Genomic DNA, 25,896 nt, shown 5'->3' with positions numbered 1-25,896 from the left:
TTTGTATTGTACTGATAATACACAACAGTAATCCACGCTGACTGAGTTTTTTAATATTCCTTTCAATACAAATGAAACTCCGTTTATATTGCTGCTTTCTGGATGGACATGTTTATATGGGAAATATACACATACGTACACACATATACACAGATACACACACTCACATAAAACACACACACACACACACACACACACACACACATATATATATATATATATATATATATATAACTGTATACTTAATTATATATCAATATGCATGTATATATATGTATGTATCTATCTATTAATCGATCTATACATGTCTATAAATATGTGTGTATGTTTGTGTATGTGTGTGTGCCCGCGCACATGTGTATATATATATATATATATATACATGTATATTGATACACATATAAACTTTCTTTCCCTTGTGTGGAGAAAGTGTTACGAGGGTGTTTTCTTTAGGAAGAAAAATTACTGGATTTCGTTTGGGCATTTAGATTCGAACCTGAATGTATGGAATTCCCCTTTGCCAAGTCGATTTATACCTTTCCCTTTTAACAATTTGGACCATGTCTATGCCACCAAAAGCTGAAAATAGATAAAAATCTTCCACAGCAGTTTTCCCCATTGTTCTTGGAGATATGTCTCTTTCTCGCTGGTCTATTATAAATACTAAAATCCCGCAATGTTGACTTAGCGAAAGGAGTCACTGACCGGAGGTGACTATGATACAGCTTTCGCTGGCTCACATTTCAGTGGCAAATGTCATTTTATCTCTCTCCGCTGCTGCTGAAATGACAGGTAGGATGATAGTGTCATTTTATCTTCTTCATCTATTCCCTGTTAGTTTATCGTTCTCTTTGACTTACTGCTGCAATCGACCAAAACAGTAAACAACAATACAAGAGGAGGAAAGGAGTGTCCTTCCTTTTGATTTGACCGGCATATCAAAAATTTGGAATAAACCACCAGTTGACGACTTCGATCTTTAACATTGGATTTTTAGTCAACAAGGACTGACTGACACTTATGATTTGTGACAGCTTTGTGCTGTGGACTCAAATATAACAGAACAGCTTCACGCTGTTTTTCATGTGAGTTTCGACACTATACACACACACACACACACACACATACACACACACACACACACACTGACATATGTATATATATATATATATATATATATATATATATATATATATATATATATATATATATATATATATATATATATACTTATATATATTATGTTAGTTCGCTCTTGGGTGCTACTAGCAACATGAAAACAAGTACAACCTGTTGCATACTCGGGTCATCGGTGACTAAACCGGCAGCCCCACCGAGCTTACTTGGCAAGGAGAGTGATTGATGGACACTCCACAGGGAGAAACATAAGACCTCAATTGGCGTTGTCTGCAATGGCTGTGTTCTTGTAGACAAGGTATTTAGAGGCCACGGGTTTGGCATAATTCGAGTGAAGGATCTTGACTTTATTGTGTTTTGTTTCTAACCAGAGTTCCGTGTCTAAAACTAGTAGCCTATGTTTGGGGTGATTTTTAGGGTCGTCTAGCGTTACTTTAATACTCTGGTTGGACGGACTTAGCTATTTGCTGGATGCTCTCCATGTTGTAAGCTTCTATCTCATCAGCATTGTCTTGTAAGGGTGCTTTGGCTACTATGTTGAAATCATCCACATAGTGGGAGTATATGGTTAGGGTTATGAAGTCCTCTGCTAAATCTTCTTTGAGTTTCCTATCCCACCATACCATATATAGATTAGCCACATTGCCGGCGATACTGACGCCGATGGCTGAAACTTCCTCTTGGGCGTATACCTTGTTATTAAACTTAAGTAGGTGGTCCTTGAGTGTGATCTTGGTAGTCGCACCCATCGCATGTGCAACCATTTTTTTAACTTGATCATCATTTTTCGGGTCCGTATATCTCTCGTTTACCAGTTCTATCTCTCCTTAGAGGTGTCCCTGGCCATACAATTTATAGTAGAAGGTATATCTCTTACCGATCTAGTTGAGCAGGAACAAGTAAGGTCATGCTGATCTAAGTAACCTTTGTCACATATCAGTCTTAAGAGGAGACCCAGTAATTTTGTGCCAATACCACGAAACTCCTGACCACTTACACGCACTTCTCCAAAGCAAAATCAAAATCATCGAATACTACTTCCATACTGACTATTATTATGCATTCCGTCAGGTCGTAGGCATAGTTGCAGTCAGTGATTCTGCTGAGGAGGTCCTCTGTGCTGTCACACATATCTGGAGACATTTTCATCAGAGGGCGTATGATTATAGATAGGAAGTAGGAGATCCGGTACGTGTTCGCAATATTGGCCTCGCAGACAGGTATCGTTACAGCAGATCAGTACTGTTGATGGGCCAGTATGTATATGTGTGTATATATATATATATTTATATATATATATATATATATATATATATATATATATATATATATATATATATATATATATATAGGAAAATGAAAATGACATGCTCAATCACCTCCCGAAAACAACAAGCGAGGAGTCACTCTTGGTTTCTTTTGACGTGGTCAACCTTTATACATATATCCCTCATGAATATGCGATTGAGGCATTTAAATTCTGGCTGCACAAACACCCAGAAACATTTCCTAATCGCATCAACACAACTTTCACCATAGAATCACTTAAGTTCATTCTAACAAACAATTACTTCCTGTTTGCAGACACATACTTTCGCCAAAAATGTGGTATCGCGATGGGTACTAAAGCTGCACCAGTCCTTGCGAACCTCATAATGGGTTTTTTTGAATTAACACTATATGAAACCTCACGCCAGAAATTTGGACACCTTTTCCACATCTTTCTAATGGACAACTGGAAAAGATATTTGGATAACTGTTTCATCATATGGAATGAACCCTATGAAAAACTTCTAGAATTCAAATCCATTCTCAATAACATACATGCCAACATTCAATTCACTATGGAATTCAGCAAACATCATCTCCATTTTCTTGATCTCTTAATTATAAAAACACCTAATAACCAAATCACAACCGACATCTACCACAAACCTACAGACTCACAACAATACCTCCTTTTTAGCTCATGCCACCTAAAACACACCAAGATAAATATCCCATTTAATTTAGCTAAAAGAATTTGCACCATTGTCTCTGACCCAACCACTCGAGAAATACGCTTACAAGATCTCAAAAAAACACTGTTACAACGCCAATATCCCTCCACACTCATAGATCTTGGAATAAAACGTGCCAAGGAACTTGACAAAAACACACTAAAAACCAACCAACATAATAACACACCCAACCCCAAAATACTTCCATACATCTCCACCCATAACCCCAATAACATCGAAGCATTCACCACAATTAAACAAAACCTCCCCTTACTCACCACAGACGCGAAAATGAACAATATCATTAATACACACAAAGTCCTTAAATGCAAAAGGCAACACAAATCTTTGAAAACATTATTAACCAATTCCAAACTACATACACCTCTTCCACCCGCATCAGTTAAAAAATGTGCACGCCCTAATTGTGGCACCTGCCCCTACCTACTTGAAGGCTTTGAATTTACCTTCAAACAAGGAACAAAGTTTAACATTAAAACCAATTTCTCTTGTTCCTCGGGTAACCTCATATATGTCCTTACTTGCGCAGGTTGCCAAAACTTCTATATCGGAGAGACGAGCCTCCCATTACGTAGAAGAGTAGCTGTCCATAAGGAACAAATAAACCTCCCTCAATACCGCCAAATTCCACTCAGTGGCCACATAGACTCTTGCGCCAGAAACAAAAACCCTAAATTCATTATATTCCCTTTCTATCAATGTAAAGACAGAATCTCCACACAAGAAAGAATCAACAAGGAGAATCTTTTCATAGAGAAATTCCAACCATTTCTTAACACACACACCCCTCAGTGACCTTATTTCTCTATGAACAGACACAAACTTCCTGTTGGGAAAAAAAGAGTTCATAACTCTAACTAAAGACACTTGTCTCCCCTTATACACACACTTCCTGTTTTGACACCACATTTCCTGCTTAACACAAACTTTTAACCCTTTTTTTAAACCTAACAAAACTCTCAACTCTCATGCATCCTTATTTTTCCTACCAATTTATACATGAATTACTATTGAACTACAAAAGCTCAAATACAATATAATGTATGGGTATATTTATCTTTTTATATATTATTTTCTTCATTTTGTACTTCTTTGTAAAAAACATTTTCATTCTCCTTTTTCTTGATAATTTGCTTCTGCGCAATGAAAACCGGTTAGAAAAAACCTTTATTAAATTATGCTCCCAGTTCAGCATTCTGGCTTTTTTTCATTTTCCTACTATTTCTCCACGTGCAGTTAACACAACCCCACTATTTACTTAGAGACACACACAAACTCACGTACACACACATAACACCCCCACCAACACACAACACAAATAGACATACGCACACATACAGACATACACATACATATGAACCATCACACACACATACGGTTGCTTACACACACACACACCACAAGGGTATTTAAAACAACACACTCACTCAGACAAAGAGACACACACATACTCACGTACACACACACTCCCACACTCACACAAAACACTCCCACGCACACACACAGACGCACACATACATACACACACAGACGCCCACTTATGTACACACCCTCATACATACATACGGTTGCTCTCTCTCACACACACACACCACAAGGACGATTAAAACAACACATACATACTCAGAAAAATAGATATACGCACACTCTCGCGTACACACACCTAACATGCCCACCGACACAAAAAACACACAAACACACATACACACGCACTCACAAACGCACTCACGCACACACATGAACAAACACATATACACATACACACACATGCGCACACACAACACCCTAACAAATATTAATCACACACATACACACCCACACAAACGTGCACACACATACACACACCATCCTACCATAGATAAAAAACACGCACATACTCATATGCACATGCCACACACGCACACATAACGACATACACATACATATGAACCATCACACACATACGGTTGCTTACACACACACACACACCACAAGGATATTTAAAACAACACACCCACTCAGACAGAGAGACACACACACACTCCCACACTCACACAAAATACTCCCACGCACACACACAGATGCACACATACATACACACACATACGCACACATACGTACACACCCTCACACATACATACGGTTGCTCTCACACACACACACCACAAGGACGATTAAAACAACACATACATACTCAGACAAAGAGATATACGCACACTCTCACGTACACAGACCTAACGTCCCCACCGACACAAAAAACACACAAACACACACTCATATACACATTCCATAATAAACTCTGGGACCAATAAAAACGGCAGACACAAACGGACACAATCACACATATATACACACATATATACACACACACATAGAGATGTGCACAAAACCAGTCCCAAAAACCAGCGAACCATGACAGACTAGCTCACAGACCAACCAAAAATAAATATAAAAATAAAAATAAAAATAAAATAAAAAAATCCCTTTTAACTTTTCCTTCCTTCCTCCCACCCCAGCTAACCAGTCATACTGTCTCTTAAGACAGCAAAACATTCCCTCAATACACACAAGAGATAAAAAAGCCAGGTCAGTTCCTCCTCATTTTTGCGATTATCAAAGAATATGTATATGTATTTTTCCATATATGCGTTTTCATACTTACACTTTTAAACATTTTCATCTTATTATCAGAGAATGTGTGATAATCAGTATGTAACACTACAAAGTTCATACAAAGCTGTATACTTTAAATATATTCCTCTTATTATCATCAAAGAATGTATATATGCATTTTAATATTCAAACTGTTTTTTAAGATTTTTTTATTATTCTCAAAGACTTTTGATAATCTTTTTTCTAAAAAAGTGAAACCGGTTAAGTAAATAAATATCTTTAAAATAAGTGCATTTTCAAACCTTCTTTCATATATATATATATATATATATATATATATATATATATATATATATATATATATATATATATATATATATATATATATATATATATATATATATATATATATATATATATATATATGCACAGAATTTTGTCAGCGAACAGGTCGCGGTCTCAAAGTGAGGAAAATATTTTGACAAAATAAATTTAAATGTTGAAGTGACTCTAACAGTCTTTGTGTGTATTTTAAATGGTTTATAAACACCTTCCACGCTGCAATTGTTTTCGTTCCAGCACACGATCTCAGATCAGGTCACTTGCTATGCAAGTACATCTCCGTAATATACATATATATATGTGTGTGTGTGTGTGTGTGTGTGTGTGTGTGTGTGTGTGTACACACACAAACGCACACATATATACATATATGCACACACATACATACTGCATATAAATACATTGATATATGTTTTGTAGTTATCAGTTAGAGTGGTTTAATACCTCTAAGGGATAATTAAATCGAAAGTCGCTCTTGGTTATTACCTAGGTAGGTACAGTCTTTTGTAAGGCTGTACGGTAGCTGGTGGTTCCGTTTGTAAACCATAGTTTAGGTTATATAGGAAAAGAAAATGGATATAATAACAATGGCAGGGGAAATAGCACAAAAATTAAACAAAATAGCGATAATATCTGGCTCGTAATCCCCTACATCATGCACCTCAAATCAAATATAGTTCGCTCGTTAATGAAAATAGACGAACACCTAAACGTTAATAATAAATACTCGGAATTATTTAGGAATAAAATCAGAACAGGCCACAGTCTGACTAATAACTTAGCGACAATAATAGCCTCAATGAATAATTTAAAAAATCTTGACAAATTGTATGAAATTAGAAAGATTGTGAAAATATAAATGATAACCAACCAACAGGACTCGGTTCCCCACTAAGCGATGATGGGAGAACAAACAGAGATACACTAACACACACATACACACTCATATATATATATATATACACGTCAGGCTTCTTTCAGTTTTCATCAACCAAATACATTCAACAGGCTTTTCTTTAGCCCGAGGGTATAGTAGAAGACACTTGCCCAAGGTGCCACGCAGTGGGACTGAACCCACAACCATGTGGGTGGTAAGTAAGCTTCTTACCACACAGCCACTCCTGCCCCTCTATATATATACATACATATATATATATATATATATATATATATATATATATATATATATATATATATATATATATATATATATATATATTAACAGAGAATATAGGTGATACAGACACTCCCCATACACACATGCACTTACAAAAGACACAGACACATTGAAGGACACGCATGCGTAGACACATACAATAGGAATACAAAATACAAAATGGCTGATAGTTAGCAAGGTGAGACACACATAAGAAAGAAGGAAACAAAGGACCACTGATGAGGTCACAGAAGTGTGACGAAAGAACTCTGCCCGAAATAAGATTAAGATTAAGATTAATGTAATATAAAGCTGAAAAAAAAAAAAAAAAAATTAACACCAAATATACAGTGCGTGTGTTTTTATTGGCTAAACTGGCAATATGACCATCCCCAAGTACAACAATATATATATATATATATATATATATATATATATATATATAAGAGAGAGAGAGGGAGAGAGAGAGAGAGAGAGAGAGAGAGGTGTGTGTGTGCACGTGCACGCGCGTGTGTGTATGTGTGTGTGCATAGGTGCGTGCGTGTGTACAAGTTTGGGAAAAAATAGTACTCGAATACCGAAGATAGAGTAGTATGCTTTTTTATTACAATTGCACAAACATCACAAAATCTGCCACTCAGAGCTTCATGTACCCGTACATCGGACAGTTGTGATCAAACATTGAATAGAACTCTGATGGTACATGTAATATATGATTTAATATATAGGTAACTGAATTTGACGAACAAGTATTAGATTTTGACTGGATAATTTACTTTGAAAACATAAGCGGTGTTGTATTCGCTAACGGTTCGGCTGGTCAGGGGTGTATAAATTGATCAGTAGAATATCGTATTGTGTAATATGGAAACAAAACTTTAGTGAAGAAGCGAGTAATACATGTCCAGATGAGATTAGCTAATGATAAATAAATAAATAATAGAGGCGTATAGTTTTCTTAAGCTACACGCAAACAAAGTAGTAGGTACGAGAATACATATCAAAGGCGTATTACTTTAAGTACATCGGGGTTTAAGTTGCCAGTTGTTTCTGTTTAGTTCCTTCAGATTCGTTTAACACTCACTGCTAATATTCTTTTGTTGTTCTCCTTTCACCGGAAGTCTCTTTCACTGCTGATCAACTTCCTAGCTAGCCCGCAACGAACTTTCTGTCTACAGATTGTCTGACATGAATCCTGTCCTACAGGCATAACTTTGTTTTATAAATTTAAACGCCATGGATTCGAAGGACTCCTTTATTTAAAATCCATTAACCATTTTTTGTTACGTATAAACATACATACAAACATATAAATCTATAACTATATATTTACCAAAAAATTACATACGTGCATATGCACATAAGCACACACATATATACATATATAAACACATACACACACATATATATATACACACACACGTATACATAAATGTAAACACATATCTTTAGCATACATATACCATTATATATGTATGCAGATACACACATAGGCAGGCAGATACACACATACATATGCATATACATTCACGTGTATACATGCATACACGCAATTCTACATATATACATATACATATACCTTCATGCATATATATGTACATGTCAACACATACACATACATACATATATACGCGTCCATATGTACACACAGATATAAACACCTATATATATATATATATATATATATATATAGAGAGAGAGAGAGAGAGAGAGAGAGAGAGAGAGAGATACATACTTATGTGTGGTGTCCAGAGTAAAAAAAAGAAAAAAAGAGAAATGGAAAAGAGAAAAATAATCTAGTAATTATATTAGTTACGTAAGAAAGTGTCTAAATGTTATTGAAAGAGAAGGGGCTGTAGGAAAAGATAGAAAAGAGATGGCGGTGATCGTAAAGAAAATCAAACACGCATATACATATAAATACATACAATTATGTGCGTATGCACATATATATATATATTCATGCGCTCTTGTGCGTATAATATACGTGAATACAACAGAACCTGTACATGTATGGACGCGTGCGACCATATACATGTTTTCTTGTCACAATTTGGTTGTTATATATATAATAACAATGTATATAATAGATGTGCAATGTTATTTTCGATCATGCTTCACAAAGAAACACATGATCTTCTCTCAAGTTGGAATGTAGCCAGGAACATTGTAATATTGCTCTTGGACTCACGTTCTCAGACAATTTCATATTCCAGACAATTTCGCTTCTAGGTATGTATATACGTTTATGCACATCCGATTGATTCTTTAGTATGTAGTGCTTATAATAGTCTTGTATTATGCACTATGGTATCTTAGGTTTATTGATATTCTTCTTTACTTTCTGGATCTATAGAAATGTCACTGCTTCCCAAAGTAGCCTGAATGATAATCTACTTCTTAGACATTTTTAGAAATAGTCACATACAGGATAGATACGAAGAAAGAAATAATTCTGGAGGGGTGCAGTTCCGATGAAGAAAAGAGTTGAAGCTTTCATTAGTGTAGGGCCTGTAGGGTTTCACTCAACCAGGGTGATAAGAGAAAGCCAAGTTATTTCTGAATAAAGTTAGTATGAACATACGCAGCTTCGAGACCATCAACATTTACAAGAGTGATAGAAGAGACACATAACCTATTACTGAGTTATTACATACTGAGTCTGTAATGTGAAATAACACAAACGTTGGGTTATTTCATTGTTTACACACATACTAAAAAGGGAAATATTCTCATAGAGATGATTCGACACTTATTTATCCCTAGACCTCCCAACCACACTCATTCCATGAATGAAGATCATAAATATATTCTTCCACGTAACCTTGTCTTTTTTAACAGCAACATACCTCAAATACTAAACATTTCAAAAGAAAACTTGTCACACCACACAACCACGAAACAAAAGTATCATTCAAATAAAACTCCCAGATTAGCTCCAAGTATTGGATTTCATTACCACTATGGATCCTTCCTCGTGAAAGCACCTCCTTAACAATTTTAGGGCTGCATTTAAAAGACAAGCTCCACCTCTTCGAGACCAGAAAATATTTCAGCCTTCTTCTGATATTATGACATACCAAAAGAAAGCCCAGAAGTATCTCGTGCCTATATTGTTTATTGCATGCTAAACACCGCCGCAGAACTCTCATATTTGTGATGGGGATATTGTCACGCATTCAAAGATGATCCGCTTGGCAAAATGATAAAACATCCGTGAGGCACCCTCTAATCTCTGGTAAAACACTAAGAGCTTTCACATGATTCATTTCCACGTTTTAATTCTCTTTCTCGTGATCTCATTACCGAATGACCTCATGCACTTTAAAGAGCAAAGAATTTAGGCATTATCCTAATCATTCTTGTAGTCTATTCAGTCAAAAGCTAATATCTTCTTTCTTATTCGTGCCTCAGTTAGTATGATGTTATCGATATGCAATGGGTCAGCGGTTCTTCTTGACTTGTCTCAGCATCCCTTTTGCAGCATTGTTGATAGATACTGCTTGTCCAGAAAGCTATGCAGTTTACTTGAACTGATGCAATATAATAATTTCTAGAGTCTTAGAAAGCTTGTTACATACTTATCATAACTGATTTACAACATCTTTTCTTTGCCCTTACTTGTGTTTCATTGTCTATGCATTCAATTAAAAAAAAAGGATATATACAGCATCGCACGCTTGAGTGTTTTTTGTTTTTTGCTTTTGTTTTTGTTGGTCAAAATCCGTGAATATAATCTGGTCTAGAGGATTACCAAGTTGGCATTATCGTAAAGATTTTTTGTTGTTCTATGTGTAATATTGCTATTTTCTATCTTTTTCTTTATCTCTTTTATTCTTTATCCATTTTGTTTTGAAATTTTCATAACCTGCTACGGTGAACCTTTTTGCCCCAAGCATGTGATCAATTGTTCTTTATCATTCCTTGCTGCTTCAACATTTGCCGCTTTATTCCGCTGGTGTTCATTTTCTTCATTCACCTGTTGCTAAAATGTCCTTTCATTATTTCTGAAGAGCCTGTTCTGCTGATCTTTATTTATTCCTTGTTGGTATCTGTTTTGTTCTATACGTGATATCGCCTTTAATTTTTTTTACCTCTTCCCTAACTACCTGTAATCTGTTGTGTCTTATGTTCTACTTCCTTTGCAGTTCGTTCCATTCTTTTCCTTCACCAGCATTTTTATCCTTACAAGATCTTTATTGAGCTTTGAACTGGATTCCCAAGTCTCCATTTCCAGAATTTCTCTCATTTTCCCATTTTCCTTGACATTTGATCTCAATAATCCCTATAGCATGAGAAGCATTGCACTATATAAGATCGTTCAGATCTGTTGCGTTCTCAACATTGACGGTTGTTAACAACTCGCTCAGCTTCTTTACTACTTTACAAAGATTTTTCCCTTTTGATTCTCTTCAGAGCTGATATTTTCAATCTTTGACTTGTTCGGTTCTCATTTATACATTGTTGTGAGCAATATTCCTCCAATTTAATATCCTATCATACTTTGAATTAAAACTGGCGTGTTACATAATGACTGTTGTTTACCCCTAATGAGTTATGGTCATCTCTACTGTTTCTTCTTCTTCTTCTTCTTCTTCTTCTTCTTCTTCTTCTTTCATCGTCGTCGTCGTCGTTGTCGTAGCCATCTTCATCTTTTACTGTTTTAGTTCTAAGTGCTATGGCCAGTCTTTTCACTATTAAATTTCTCCAAACTGAAAGTCTTTGTACCGGTCCAAGAAACATGCCTTTCTCTGTTCATATTTTATGCATACTTTTCAGGTCGCTAATCAATTGCAGATATTATTTACAATACAAACAATCTATACACCCTATATTTAGATGAGGTAAATTTCATTGCAGCATCAAGTGACAAAGCAAGGGCCTCTACCGTATGTTTAGCGCTGACGAGACATTTGGTGGTCATAGGCTTTTAACTGGATTCTCTGCCGAAATACAAAACTTATCCTATGATCCCCGCAATAACAAAAAACCATCACGAACTTCTCCTATAGTGGATTACAAAGGAATATTCTGAATGGTCGTTGGAACAGAATGCCTAGTTGCAATACATGATCCAGAAAATTCTAAATGAGAAACTGGAGGGATCCGTGAGGTCTGCGGATTCAATCCCACGTGTGTGTATGGCCATAGATGCAATAAATGTCATCAATTGGCGTCTAGTTGCAGAAGTTCGAATTGCGTCATTGCGCAGAGGTAGCTAACACCATCTCCCAGTTATCATACCTTCAAATTTCCGCGAAGTTAACATAGTTTTTCCTTTTTCTTTTCCGTTGTCTGTTATATCAATAAACAATCAAGGACACAGAATCGATTAAATCAATTTGCACATCTCAAACTATACCAAATGCACCACAATGTCTCAAAATATGTTCTTGCCTTTTGTATAAGGCAGTTCAAATTGCGATATGATTGAAATTTATATGGAAAACATTTACATCAAGCCTCCCCACAACTTCTGAAATAAATGTGAACCTAAATATAGGTAAAACAGGAACTAAGAGGGAAATACATGAAATACTTGCTTTGACCAAATGATATACCTTGACTATGCTGTGATTATTTTAAGATTCTTCAAATATTAGGCCCAGTATTATTACTGCCTCACCACTCTTAGTAATAAACTTTGAGGAAAATTTTCACTGTTGTAATTTAAGTTTATTGCCAATGATTTTCATATTAATATCTTCGATGTTCACTCCATATCCAAAAGCATGTTGGCAAGAACAATATACTTTAAAATTCTTGAAGATTATTTAATGTATTACACAGGTACTAATATTTAGGCTACAATAAAACACACAAAGAATTATGTTGGTTTCATATTTTGGCACAAGGCCAGCAAGTTCAAGGAAAGGGTAAGTTCATTAGTTATCGACCCTAGTATTCAGTTGGTACTTACGTTATCAACTCTGAAAGATGACAAGCAAATTTGACCTCACCGGCATTCAAACTCGGAACGTAAACACGTACAAAATGCCGCTAAGCAGCCTGATGCTTTATGAACAATTAACTGTATTTACAATGAAAGACGTTGACCAATAAAATATATTAGCAAAACGGACACAGTCATTTTTAATTTAGTTAAGAACTACGTCACCCATGTACTTTACAAAAAATGGGCCATGAAAGTTCTTGGAATCAAAACGTGTTTGATATAGTGACCAGTATAATCTAAGTTACATTACGATTTGATACGGAAGAACTTATTAGTGTATAATCTGTTTTTTGAAAACATTTTCATCCATGCTTATCCAATATATTCTCGCCCTTATTTTCTTTAGTATTTAATATTAAACTACTTACAGATAGTTATATCAACTTTTAAGAAATAACATAACCCTCAATCTGCCCAAGTCATCTACGAGGAACTGCAAAAGTTATTTATCATACCTCTATTTTAACTAAATTAACTTATATGTGTGTGAACACAACCTAATCCTTCTGTTTGTATATAAAGCTAAGCTTGTTTCGTATATATGAAGACAAAATTGAAGATATATTAATACGATCTCGAGGCATGGTAATATCCAGTTATAAATATACTCATTAGTAGCGGAGTTAGTCTTCTTTCAAATATATGGCGATAAAACAAGATATATCGACATATATGCGTTATATGCATCTATATATTTAAAATCTCTTGTTACCATTATTGTCAATCACTAATTTCCCCATATGACTCTGTATACAATGTATCTTTATGTATCAGCAATGTATTTTCACAATTTCTCTCCTATGAGACAACTTGTGATGCAGTGAATTATAACTAACGACATAGTAACTTATATTCACTTACAGATCTCTGTTATAAACATGACCCATGGGAAAAATATAGCCATAAGGAAACCACAAACATTTGTAGTTTAATTGGAATTTGAATCGTTAAATATCAAGGTTAGTGTACACACATAATTTAATACTAATTATAAAGTCGAGAACAAACAATTTTAATGCTCTGATGAAAAGTATTTGATTTTATTTCACTTTATTTTATCTCTACAATAATTGGTAGAAAACACATCAGCAATTATCGTCTCTTTTGTAACTCTGAGTGAAAAATCTAACATAACCTTAAGCAGATTTCTTTGAAGCAAACCCCAATCAACGCCATAGAGACACAACCCAAACTTCAAACGTTAGTTCTGAACGCCACAAATTAGTAAATTAATAGTTATTGTTGTTGAAAAACCACCCTGTCACTGTGATTATTTTCCAATCAAATTCAGTGTATGATATTTTTGAAGATTATAAACAAAGTCAATACTGCTGTGTGGAATTGTTTCCTTCTCCCTGTTTTTAATACGGAAATATGGTTCTCTGCTAGTCAAGGTTAAAACTTGAGTAAGTCATATTAATTATCGTCAAAATATGTACAGAACTGGATAAAAAATATTTCAGAATGTACGTACATCCATTTCTGTTTTGAGTTCGATTTCTAAGGAAGAGGATGGTACATTTTATCTCTCGGTGGTTGAACAAATTTACAACACAAATAGCCGGATAAAGACTTCAGTCATTCACGTTTTGCGGCGTCTTTGTAATTAATACCAACTTCATTCCTGTTATATTTAGTATTCACAATTTAAGTAATACATCAGTTTTTGTTCTCTTGAAGCACATATTCGTTACAAATAAGTTTTGATGTGCATTTTGTTCAAAATAGAATGCAGGAGAGCAGTGTGGTTATATGTACACGGCTTTAAAATAATGGTACGGGTTTGCACGGGAGTCCGATAAGTTGTTATTTGAGTACAGAAAACAAAGTATCTACAGAGGCATATGTTAAACTGGAGACGTTAGTGTGCTTGTAGCTCGGCACCTTGAAGAGCAACTTTAGACGATGGATTGGCAAACAAGTTAAGTTACTTGAATCTTTATTCCATTCGGACTTCGAGTGAACAACAAATGGGCCAATACTATGCAAAGTAAGTAGTATAATATTGAAATTCACTGGAGGAAGTTGTCTCAAAAAGGACATGAGGACATAGAGAACAGCAATATTACTTATACGTTATGATGGACTATCTTTCCTAGTCCAAATTCCAAATTTTAGTCTGTGTTATTTGAAACGTCAGAACTTATGCATATTTTTTAGGTGCTGCGTTGCTCTGGTCGGCCAATCCATTAACAGCCATGTTTATAGCATAACAAGTTCTATATGTTATCATTGGTGGTCGCAAATATGTGCTGAGGTTGACGCTTCTACAAATATTCCTGCATTGTGAGTCCTGTTCGGATTGTGTCAGGCATGCTATTGTTCACATTGTCGCTTTGATGAAGATATTACTCTGTGTTAACCGAAGACGTACACTGAGGACTTAGTATCTCGAATACCGTCGATCATGCGCAGTGAAACAGGAAATAAAACTGATTTTTTTTTAAAAGTTACTAATATTCAGAAGAAAATCTTTGGAGAATTACGAATAAAATTTTCAGATAAATTCTGGAAGTCCACAAGAACCAACTTACAGATCATTTCTAGAAGATTTTCTCCCTAATTTCTTCGGGAAATTTGCAGAAATCTATGAATAGGAAGGGTTACTAGAAGTGATATATTACCGATTAGATGAGTTGTATTGGTACTGAAGTACTGTCTCTCAGTTTTGTGTGAGGTGCACATAAAATGAAACGATTATTGTCCAAATAATCTTTCGACATCGGAAAATAGCTGATTTTCCATATAATCATAAACTCTTTCTTTATTTTTCAAAAAATATTTTCCTTTTAATATTTGATATTGTATTCTGTCCCTTAGCTCAATCTCATAATAATTGCTTGATATTATTATTTTTTGTATATTGTAATATGTTAATTGAAAAGATCATAATCAAAGATTCGGTTGAGAATTGTCCATCTACATAAAGAGAAATAAAGTTTTCAAATAATTGCTATTGCAGTTTCGTGCTCATTAATTGCTTTGAACCAATCTGTAACATCTATAATGAAATGAGTGCCTTAATCAGTGTGATTTTGAAAATAATTAGAAGTACAGACCAATATAACCCACGTATTTTGGCGAAATACAATATTGTGTCTGCATTTCGTTTTTCAAGTTCATAAGAACTTCATGTCATCAAACTGATGAAAAAAATTCGTGGTAAGATTAGTTGGAATAGTTTTTGCTTACGTGTAACGAGAGTGACTACGCTGACATTGAGAAAGGGAAATTTGTGGGGAACCCTATCGTTCAAAAGCTTGATGTCAGCATTGTCATGGTTATGCAATACTCCTCTGGAAAAGGAATCGGACTCTTAAATTATATCACGAGCATCATTAAGAGAAGAGCCCATACGGAGATCAGGAACAGAGCTATATCTGAATACCGTCCAATATCTATTTGTATGGCAAGTGAATTCTTCTTACCTAGGAGCGTGCCCGAAGCATACAGCAAGAATAATCAGTAAATTTACCAAAAACATGTAAATACAAGTAGGGACCTGCAAACTCCTTACGGTTTAAGTCCTATAAAATATAACGATATTGACAAGCATAGTACTCAACAAGGAAAATTCAGCTGTATACAGCTCTCCTCCCAGAAGAAAATTTAAACAATAGGAAATTATCATTTGTGGATTTTATGCCGCGTAAATTTGATGCACATGTACAGAATTTTCGAACGAATAATGCCTGCCTAAGAATTTAATCTAGAACATTAATGAACACATTCGGTGTTTTTCGATGCGAAAAATATATGTTGCAAATATTTTGTAATTAAGTGCTAATCATTTAGTAAGTTTTGGTTATTTCAAAATTATCGGACGTGAAGTTTCATCATAAAATAGTGGTAAAAAACAGTTTTCAAATATTATAATTTGTTGGAGCTTAACTAACTAAATACTTGGAAACAATCAACGTTTAATCATCAGTTTATTTTATGCATTTCCACTTTCATGTGTGCGTTAGATGTAAATGTATGTTATGCAATGCATAAAATTTATTTATGCTATATAGACGCAGGAACGGATGTGTGTTAAGCCGTTTCTTTGATAACCACATGTTTCTGGGTTCAGTCTACTATAGCTCTTGACCGACCAAATCCTTGAGACTGGATCTGATAGACAGACACTGAGAGAAGCACCTCATCTTTATATAGATAGATAGATCGATATATATATATATATATATATATATATATATATATATATATGTATATATATATATATATATATATATATATATATATATATAGAGAGAGAGAGAGAGAGAGAGAGAGAGAGAGAGACAGACAGACAGATAGATAGATAGATAGATAGATAGATAGATAGATAGATAGATAGATAGAGAGATAATGAATATTCACGGAAGCAGAATTAATACCAAAAGAAAGTATTTACCTTCTTTTAGCGCAGATGTTAGTTAGAACAAAGAATACTGCGTTATATGAGAATAATAACACAATATATTGTGTGTTCTAACACAAAATCGCCTTTAGGTGGGAGATGAATGAACTTCAGTGTTATATTAAAGCCATAGGCATTTTGAGGTACTTCCTCAATAGACAATATTTTGTTGAATGGAGAATAGACTGTTATGTCTTTGCGAGGCGTTATTGAAAGCCAATGGAATGGAAAAGTGACGTGTCTTGATAATCCGACGGGCATACCAGACTGTTTTCGCTCCTCAACGATATAAACACGAGTGCTTTTATGCACAACTATATGTGCTGTCCTCTCATGGTATTTAACTTGTTATTCTCTCTTATAACACATGTAAGTTAAGCGTCAGATAAATATTACCTTATATACGTACATACATACATGCACACACTTACACACACACACACACACGCACACACACACACACACACGCACACACACACATGCATACGCACACACACACACACACACACACACACACACACACACACACACACACACACACACACATATATATATATATATATATATAGTAATAGCGTGAACTTAGGAGGGAAATTCATAAATCCTTTAAGGCAACGTACGTTTTCACAAATCGCTTGTCTGTAATGATGCATTCCCCATCCATAGGATATTACAAATATGATTTGCAATATCAAGGGATCGTTATGACCTCACTTAAAGACATTTCACATAAATGAAGTTAGAAGATACGTGTGTGGCGCGCGCGTATTCGTTTGTTTTTGTGTATGCGAGAGTCCCTCACCACCGCTGAATGACCAGTGTTGCTTTGACCGATATATTATAAATTTACACATACAAATACGTAAATGCATAAATATATATGTATATAAACATATACTTATATGTGTGTGAGAGCGCGAGTTGCCTGTGTATGAAAACATGCGAATGTATAATAATGTATATGCACAGTATATAACAGAACAGAACACATTCGTTTCATGAGATGTTAGGAGTTAGATTATACGTGTCTGTGTTTGTGTGGATGTGCGTGTGTATGTATTTCTTGGTGTGAGTGAGATATAAACTTATGCCAGTCCGTTTAAATGATCTTATACATAAGGTCAGAAAATCTATTTCTGATGTCCATTTCGAGCTATTTTCATTAAGCTGTAAGACTTTAAATACTTTATAAATATATCTATATTTGTAATCTATAGTGTATATTGCTCCATTTTAAAGTTACATTTAAAGAAGATTTCGGTCTAATTAATTTTAATATTTATGACTAAGTAACACTATACTCTCCAAAATAATTTTATATTTCTAGAAAACGTCTTATCTGCAATACATAAGTATAATTTTTGTAAGAGATGTACAAACATCGTAAAAATATTATGAAGGTACGTTGAAACATTGCTATTTGCATGAAAGTAGGTTTTGTGGTTATTTCTAAACCTTCATCATTATTTTCCAAATTAGAGTTTAATAAGCTATTTACATATTGCTTAATCTAATTGCCAGGGCATTGTTTCATTAATATATTATATTGTAATTAATTTTTTAATGTTATTATGAAAAATAATCTCTTCAAGCCAACGTTTTCACTGGGGAAGTATATTTATTTGTTTCAATTTTTAATCTTCCAGAAATAAATACTCGTATTGTGTCAATCAAGCATTGTTTGGGGGTTTATTGTTAAAATTGCCATCTATCAATGATGAAGTGCATAGAAAAAACTTAAATATGTTAATACAGATTCCACTCACAGTTTTATTTTGACATTACTCATACAATTAATATACAAGAAACACAAATGAGAAACCATACGCAGTACTATATAGTTTTATCTATATAGAAAATATTTTGTCTAATCAATACGGTATGTTTAGTTTCAAAAATAAGCTTTCATTTTACCTTTTTTCTTATTGTTTTTTTTTATTATTTTTTTATAACTATTACCTTGCTAAAACAGGTGTACAATTTCCTGATAAGTGGGGTGTCATTTTTTGAAGTTAGAACTTTGAATTACATTTAACTTCTTTTATAAGAAACTTTTTTTTTTAAAAAAAAAAAAGGAAAATTTCTTGTTCGATTCATTAGTACAGATTAAATTTAGTTGATGTGACGCAACACGGTCGAAATACTGGGGATCCCAAAGTTCTCTTACCTTGACGAATCTACTAAAAAGATAAGTTCCTTTCCAATAACGAAATACAAGAGTATTGCGTTCGAAACATATTGGGAGTGAATATTTAATTCATCATTCAGATTTTCGCTGTTCAGCGTGTACATGACAGTTTATTATCCCGTTAATATTGTCGTTTTTATGCTCGCCTAAAAAATGAGGTTTTTATATTGCTCAGTGAAATACAAAGGAGAATATAGAATGAAATCTTTAAATTTCTAATTAAAGTATCAAAATGAATGTTAACTCTTTAAGAATGTTCCTTTTAACTTAGTTAATTTCCCATCGATTTCATTTGGGATATCAGACGGAAGTGGTTTTTATTCACAAAATGCAGTAAATTTGGCAACGAATTGGTATTGGATCGAATGTGAAAATCTTCGTATCTTCCCTTTGAAGCAATTCTACTTAACTTATTCAATTAATGATTTTGGATTCAATCATTTTACAAATCTTTGAAATCAGGACACTTTTTACAAACAATGGAAAACCAAAAATGAGAGGGACGAAGCATAAATCTTTATCATAAAATATTTCTAGTGTTTAGAGAAACAAACGAATGTCAAATCGTTTTGCGACAGAATTGATTATACAATGAAATTACTTCTGAATTAATGAACACTAATATAAGGATCTCTAGATTCTTTTAATATATTTTTATATATTTTAGTCAAAATAAATCATTTAGCCTATTACTCAACAATGTTAATTTCACAAGATAATTTTTTCAAGCACAGAGAACAAAGGATTTCATAAATATAATCCTCGGCCTTGTAAACTAGACTTCTAAATATGGTAACCTTGGACACAATACATTCCTATTCATATAACTAAACTAGTATATTCTTTGAAAATCTAACGATTGTTTATCTGTAGACTAACTGGCATGTTTATTATATAGGTTCGGGTCCCACATACAGTATTCCACGTTTTATAACCAAAGGTATTTCTAAACCAAATGTTGACACGCTGTTATTTATAGCTTTATCCGCTTGAAGATTGACCTCCCCCCCCCCCAAAAAAAAATTAATCGAAGCTTCAAAATTCTTATAAAGTTTCTATATTCTTATAAAGTCAAAAGTACGTATATGCCTGGATGTATGTATGCCTGCGTGTATCTATATATATATATATATATATATATATATATATATATATATATATATATACATATATGTATATATACTCACGCACACACACATACACACATACGCACACACACACACACATGTACATATATATATATATATTACTAAACGTTTCGACTATATGTACTTATCGTTCTACAAGTAGTTTGCCGTACGTGCGTACGTTCATCAGGCGTTAGTCGCCTGATTGGCGGCTGATGAACGTACGCATGTACGGGAAACTATTAGTAGCGAGAAAAATACATGTAGTAGAAACGTTTAGTAATTCTGAACTCTCATTGGATGGAGTACTCTTTGTATTGACTTTTACGCAGTTATTTTCTTATATATATATATATATATATACGGGATCTCAAAAAAACACTGTTACAACGCCAATATCCCTCCACACTCATAGATCTTGGAATAAAACGTGCCAAGGAACTTGACAAAAACACACTAAAAACCAACCAACATAATAACACACCCAACCCCAAAATACTTCCATACATCTCCACCCATAACCCCAATAACATCGAAGCATTCACCATAATTAAACAAAACCTCCCCTTACTCACCACAGACCCGAAAATGAACAATATCATTAATACACACAAAGTCCTTAAATGCAAAAGACAACACAAATCTTTGAAAACATTATTAACCAATTCCAAACTACATACACCACTTCCACCCCCAACAGTTAAAAATGTGCACGCCCTAATTGTGGCACCTGCCCTTACCTACTTGAAGGCTCTGAATTTACCTTCAAACGAGGAACAAAGTTTAATATTAAAACCAATTTCTCTTGTTCCTCGAGTAACCTCATTTATGTCCTTACTTGCGCAGGTTGCCAAAACTTCTATATCGGACAGACGAGCCTCCCATTACGTAGAAGAGTAGCTGTCCATAAGGAACAAATAAACCTCCCCCAATACCGCCAAATTCCACTCAGTGGCCACATAGACTCTTGCGCCAGAAACAAAAACCCTAAATTCATTATATTCCCTTTCTATCAATGTAAAGACAGAATCTCCACACAAGAAAGAATCAACAAGGAGAATCTTTTCATAGAGAAATTCCAACCATTTCTTAACACACACACCCCTCAGTGACCTTATTTCTCTATGAACAGACACAAACTTCCTGTTTTGAAAAAAAGAGCTCATAACTCTAACTAAAAACACTTGTCTCCCCTTACACACACTTCCTGTTTTGACACCACATTTCCTGCTTAACACAAACCTTTAACCCTTTTTTAAAACCTAACAAAACTCAACTCTCATGCATCCTTATTTTTCCTACCAATTTATACATGAACTACTATTGAACTACACAAGCTCAAAGACAATATAATGTATGGGTATATTTATTTTTTTATATATTATTGTTTTATATATTATTTTCTTCATTTTGTACTTTTTTGTACTTCTTTGTAAAAAAACATTTGCATTCTCCTTCTTGATAATTTGCTTCATCGCAATGAAAACCGGTTAGAATAAATCTTAATTAAATTATGCTCCCAGTTCAGCATTCTGGCTTTTTTACATTTTCCTATTATTTCTCCACGTGCGGTTAACACAACCCCACTATTTACTGATTTATATATATATATATATATATATATATATATATATATATATATATATATATATATATACATATGTATGTATGTATGTATGTACGTATGTATGTATGTATGTATAGCTATTTCCAACAATGTTAACAGTGTGAATGGATGAATGCCTTGAAATATATTACATTATATGGAATTGGTAATTTCACACATCCATGGTTAGATTACAACTTGTTCCAAGGTTAGCTGCACCGTTTATCTTTCCCAGTTGATAACGAAACTACAAGACATGATTAACTTAATTAAATCAACTGATCCCCTTGTGTCCTGATATGCAAGTATATGGCCTGGTTCAAGCAAAGTTAATCAATAATTTATGTATCCATATTAATGAATGATGAGGGAAACATGCATATATGTTTTAAGCCCAAAGGTAAATCAGAGTGTAAAAATATATCATCTCCGGCCTGTAAATATGTCTTTCCATATCTGTTTATCAACGTCTGCTACCACAGAAATTGGTGATGATGAGTAAATGACTCAAATATAGGCTTACAAACAAAAGGAAGACGTTAGATCCAGTTACTATGGTGCTATTTCTAACCTATCACATAACTTACTGTGTTGTTTGCCAACCTATTTCTTCTATAAAAATGTAAATAATTTCTTTCAAAACGGATACATGGAATGTAAAATGGAAACTGTTGTAGTTACATAAAATCTGTATCGATTTTTTTTATTTATTTAGTAAAAACGAACCAAGGAACTGATATTCGACGCCATTCTTTTCTGGGACTCGCTGTTCGAGGAAATTAGCTTCTCTTGTCAATTACTTGCGAAATCAAGATTTGCGACGCCTTCTAATAATGTTATCAAATCAAAATCAATAGTATGCGTGAGAAAGTTGTCCTTAGAATCATAACAAGAAATGTCTACGCTGAAGAGAAATCAGTGCATTGAACTAATCTGTAACACTTGATTATGTCGATTTATTACATGCATATAAAACAAATCTAAATGAGTCTCATTTTACGAAATATCAGATTATAAGAACCCAATGAAATGATCCAAAGTACGAGAATCATATATCGCAAGCATTAACTTGTTAACAATCGATCGAAATATTTCAAATGGAAAAAGAAATACAAATATTCTCCTGATATCTTTCAAACTTTATCGCATTGAATAATAAATAGGTTAGTCAGCATTACAAAATAGGAAGTGCAGATCTATGTATAAATCAAAACTGCTAACAATCCAGGCAAATGTGTATAATACACGCACTGACACACACATATATATATATATATATATATATATATATATATATATATATATATATATATATGTATATATATATATATATATATATATATATATATACATACATTTACATATATATACACATATATACACACACATACATATATTAGAAACAAGTTAAAAATAACGGTCATATTATTCCTTCATTGGAGCAGATTTGGCTTACAGCTGTTTCCAGTAGTCATTATAGGTACATTATTGATATGGTTACTAAAAAATTGGTTTGTTGATCAATTCAGGCAAGGAAATTAATGCTACTTTCGTCACACCCCTTTCTGGATATAACAAGCAGACCACTGAGGGAATGACTATTGTGTGGGGAAGACGGGAGGATAAGATGGGAATGTTCAAGCAGAATAGAGAAAAGTAATAGGCATGTTACAAAGCGGCCGAAGAAGGCAAGAGAATAATACAGGAGTATTTGGAAGTGAACACTCTAAAACATCAGTCTTTGTAATCAGGTCAGCACCGATTACCACATTGCATATTCTCCAACCATTGTGGTGACATTTCTTATGGGTTTTTCGTGGATATGGTCTGGCTAAGTCAGTAATGTTCATTGCTTTAATCTAACATGGTGGGGGGAATGATGTTGGAAACTGAGTGAATACTATTTTTGGTAGTATTGCATACGTCATAAATGCTCTTATTATCCGGATATATATACTGAAAATTGTTGGCAATTCGATATAGATTCAGATTAACCTCATTAGTCAGGTTTTAAAATTTAAACCAGTAAGAGGGTTATGGATTAAAATTTTAACTAGATTTAAGTGTTTCTAAAATTGGTATTAATGTAAACTAAGATATAAAGGGTTAGAGTAAATTTGCAGAGTAATGTGTTATACAAAAACAATTATGATGAAATGACAACATCAATATCCAAATCAATATCAACATCAATAATATAAATATTAATTTGTCAATTTGTTCTTTTTGTACGTACCTGTCGTCTGTGTTACACTTACCTTAAAGAAGAAGTGAATGGCAAAGCATGAGAAAGGAGGACAGAGAGGAAGTAAGAGGGAAAGAGAGAAAGTGAGAGAGAAACAGAGAGAAAGTAAGAAAGAGACAGTAAGAGAGGGAGAGAGAAAGGGAAAGAGAGAGAGAAAGAGAGAGAGAGAGAGAGAGAGAGAGAAAGAGAGATTGAAGGAGATAGTAAGTGGTGACGGCGTTCGTTTGTGTTTTTAAATGTTTCAGAGAAGACAGGAAAAGAGAGTGAGAGAGAGAAAGAGAGAGAGAGAGAGATTAGAAACTTACTTGGAGGCAATGCGTGGCGTTCGATCATATAATAACAGAGAGAGAGTGAAAGAGACAGTGAGTGATGACGGCTTTCGTTTTGTGTTTTTTAAATGTTTATGGCATCGCAAGCAAAGTAGATACATAGATACATACACACACTGTTAAATTAAAAGCGGGAGAGAGGAGAGACACAGAGGAAGTGAATGAGAATACGAGAAAGTGAGAGAGACACTAGATACATAGATCCCAAAAAGTCGATACAGAGATATATATGTGTATGTGTGTGTATGGGTGTATATATGTATAGATATATGTATGCATGTATATATGTGTACATATTACATGTACATCTGTATATATATATACATCTATATGTATACACCTCTCTCTCTCTCTCTCTCTCTATATATATATATATATATATATACATGTATATGGAAACATTTGTGCAGATATACATATGCACGTATACATGTATATATGCGTGTATGCCTGTATATATGTGAGAGTATAGTTTCACTGCAGTAGATTCAGTATGAAAATGAAACCATTAAAGTGAAAGTATTTGACATGAGTGTTTTTGTTTCAATTTTGACACGTAATACTTAAATAGTGGACGAGATATTATGTTGCTGTGGGCTCAAACTATGCAAGAAGTTAAAAATTATTTTGACTAAAACACAACCGGGACCCTAAGTAAGTCATGTGTAAAATTTGAATGAAATTGGTTGTGCAAGTCTCGAGTTTTAGGGATTCATACAGACACACACACACACACATACATTCTCATTTATATATATATATAGATGATTGAATTAGAATTTGTCATATACA

Source organism: Octopus bimaculoides, chromosome 15 (genome assembly GCF_046866305.1).
Source record: "Octopus bimaculoides isolate indiv1 chromosome 15, ASM4686630v1, whole genome shotgun sequence".
In the NCBI taxonomy this organism is placed as follows: Eukaryota; Metazoa; Mollusca; class Cephalopoda; order Octopoda; family Octopodidae; genus Octopus; species Octopus bimaculoides.
Note: the sequence above shows the minus strand (reverse complement) of the source record.